Source organism: Mytilus californianus, unplaced genomic scaffold (genome assembly GCF_021869535.1).
Source record: "Mytilus californianus isolate M0D057914Y unplaced genomic scaffold, xbMytCali1.0.p SCAF_5, whole genome shotgun sequence".
NCBI lineage: Eukaryota > Metazoa > Mollusca > Bivalvia > Mytilida > Mytilidae > Mytilus > Mytilus californianus.
This window is the reverse complement of record NW_026262701.1, coordinates 55,813,799-55,816,982: the sequence shown is the minus strand read 5'-3', so window position 1 is coordinate 55,816,982 and position 3,184 is coordinate 55,813,799. Positions and strand designations below refer to the sequence as shown.

At 33.5% G+C, this 3,184-nt stretch overlaps 1 long non-coding RNA gene across 1 annotated transcript; it reads left to right on the top strand.

Annotated features, from left to right (window-relative positions):
* The first annotated feature begins 1,161 nt into the window (after positions 1 to 1,161).
* Positions 1,162 to 2,972, top strand: LOC127702729 (uncharacterized). Its single transcript, XR_007982558.1, has 2 exons — positions 1,162 to 1,323; positions 2,403 to 2,972. It is a non-coding gene; the product is annotated as an uncharacterized LOC127702729 (long non-coding RNA).
* Positions 2,973 to 3,184: the final 212 nt, after the last annotated feature.

Here is a 3,184-nt window from a genome sequence, read left to right as displayed (position 1 = left end):
ATATCCACCAGAGTTATAATTTTTCATTAAAATGCAAACGGACGAAATAATAGGGACATTAATTTTATTTCATTACCTGGCAGATCTCCGTGTGCCTCTGTAACAGATGCTGGTCCTGTTTGCCCTACTGAAAAAAAGATGGATATTGAAATAAAATTCCAGTCAATTTCTATAAGCAAATGTAATGTAAACATCTAGATCTCCTCATTTTTTATCCACCAGAGTTATAATTTTTCATTAAAATGCAAACGGACGAAATAATAGGGACATTAATTTTATTTCATTACCCGGAAGATCTCCGTGTGCCTCTGTAACAGATGCCGCTTCTGTTTGCCCTACTGAAAAAAAGATGGATATTGAAATAAAATTCCAGTCAATTTCTATAAGCAAATGTAATTAATAAAATCAAAATTCAAAATTCAAAATTCAAATATGAAGTGACTTTCGCTTTGTAAACACCAACGTCATAAATTTTTCGAAATGTCTATACTTACCGCAGAATCAGAATTGTACATATTTTGACTGTTACAATTAACGGAGAGTCCAGCCGGGAGCAAATAGAGAGATTTTTCGACTAACAGTTTGAGCATGCGCAAATATAATGTAAACATCTAGATCTCCTCATTTTATATCCACCAGAGCTATAATTTTTCATTAAAATGCAAACGGACGAAATAATAGGGACATTAATTTTATTTCATTACCTGGAAGATCTCCGTGTGCCTCTGTAACAGATGCTGCTTCTGTTTGCCCTACTGAAAAAAAAGATGGATATATACAATATTAGTATAGTGTAGAAAAATATAGAAAATATTTGTATGAGGCTGAGAAACAAGGGAAAATGCGAGGCTTTGCCGAGCTATTTTTCCTTTGTTTTGCGCCGAGTACAAATATTTTCTATATTTTTCCTTCTAGTGTTTACCTGTGCAATAATGACGTGCCACGTTGCAAATAGTTTTCATACAGTGGTGAAATGAATAAAATTGATGAAGAACAAGTACTTTTATTCAATATGAGTCGATAAATGTAGGTTTTTATGTCAAATAAACGTACTTGTAACAATTGAAACAGTAACACATTTGTTTTGATCGAAATCGATCAGTTCAACTATTGAGCGGGCTTTTCACTGTGTGCCAGGATGTGTGTACACATTATGTGTGCCAACATGGAGCGTTGCACCGTAAAACATAGATTGAATTTGGTTGGACATGTTTGTCTGAGAGCAGAAAGAAGTCGACAAATTATCATGATCAGACTGACAGACAGCGGGAGCGGAGATAGTTGACGTTGCCACGGGTCCAGTAACTGTAGATGTCCTTCTAGGTAAGATTGATTGTTCAGTTTGTGGTGTGTATGGCACAACCACCATGTTTTCATCTGTTGTTGTATTACTGAGAATATTTGAGATATTCTTTTGCTGCTTTTCAGAAATAGTGCTGTAATTGTTAACAGAGGCAACATTCTTGTGTCCTGAAATTTGCATTATATCTGTTCCCTGGATATTATTTTCCCTTAGCTTTTGCACGAGATACTTTCTAGCACTATGATTTGTGAGCCGTTTGTTTTTGTCTAGATCCCCCCTTTCTTTCATAGTTTTCACCATTGATCCTAGTTTTCTTTCCCCAAGCTTTTGTCTTAAAAACCAGATGTCAGACCTCTTGTCTTCAAGTGGAATGGTGCGTGTGGCCAAATAAAAGGGAGATTCTGGTGTACTAAACCCAATTGGTCTCTTTGCGGCATACAAAGTATAGAAATCAAGTTGGTTACGGTCTCCTTGGCTTTGATATATTTTAGGCGAAATCTCCCGTACATCTGATATGTTTTCTCCAGTCCTTGTTTTTGTCTGTCTTTCGTTTAACTCCAAATATTGGGAACCATCTGTGGATGTATTCAAGGTTACATCACCCCATCTGAAAAATTATAACGCTAATTCTAATTATATTAATTTGTTAAAATTTTTAGGGGTTGACTGTGTATCTGTTACTGTTTGAATTGTTTTACACTAGTAATTGTAATTTGTTGGGCCCTTTATAGCTTGCTGTTTGGTGTACGTGAGCCAAGGCTCCGTGTTGAAGGCCTTCCTTCGACCTATAATATTTTTTTGCTGTTGAAAATATGTAATTTATTTGAAATCGCAATTAAACAGTATAAATTATTAGCAACCTATACATTTCATTCTCAATATTTCTATATAGCTCATACAAAATAAATGATTCATGTTTGGACAACTAACTGTACTTATATTACATATAAACATGATAAATATCTTCTGTTTTAGCAATTTTAAAGTCAGAAATATAGAAGTGTCACTTGTTTGCCTCGTGTTACAATGTGTATGGAGAATAAATAATATATTATGTTTTTCATGTTCAAATTTATTTACAAGCATTCATTTTTTTCAGATTTGGTGTGACGATGGCAGTGCAAATAATATCACTTGGATTATACATTTTATAGTGTACTAAATATATAGAAAGCGAGCCATATTATGCTCAACAAGCAGGATTAGGAATTTTAGTGTAGAAGAGAAGAATATCAATGTTCCACTATAATGAATATGTGCTTGTGTGATTAATCTATTTCCTGAATGATGGATGGATTGTATGTTTTCGTTTCATATATTCAAAGGACAGCGAATCAGAAAAAGATCTACATGTTACGTGATATATGGACAATACTATACAAATTCATACGGCAAATTTATATGCCATTTGGAAGCTAACATTTATACACATGATACACATATGAATGTTAAATAAAGGTAAGATGATAATGAATAATTATGATCGGATGATAAATAGTGGAATAATACATACAGGAGGGAGTCGAGTGTACAATACATATATGTTAAAGATTTTTTTAAATGACTGCAAAATAATCAGATGAAGGTTTATTTGCAAATTGTTGTTGCTGTTAATATTTTTTTTTATCAAGTACATGTATTAAATCAAATATTAAATATATTGATTGTTTATTATGTGCATTATACATTTATGAAAAATTGCTTGACATATGTCACAAACCTTAGTGTATAGTGTTCTTGTACACCACGAAGTCCAAAATGAACACAGTTGTTCAGCCAGATAGTCCGTAGAAGGGCATCAGGACAGCTGTCACCCAAGACATTTCTTTCATAAAGAATGTTAATTTCATCGTCCGTAATTGGCTGTGATCGTAGGGGCTT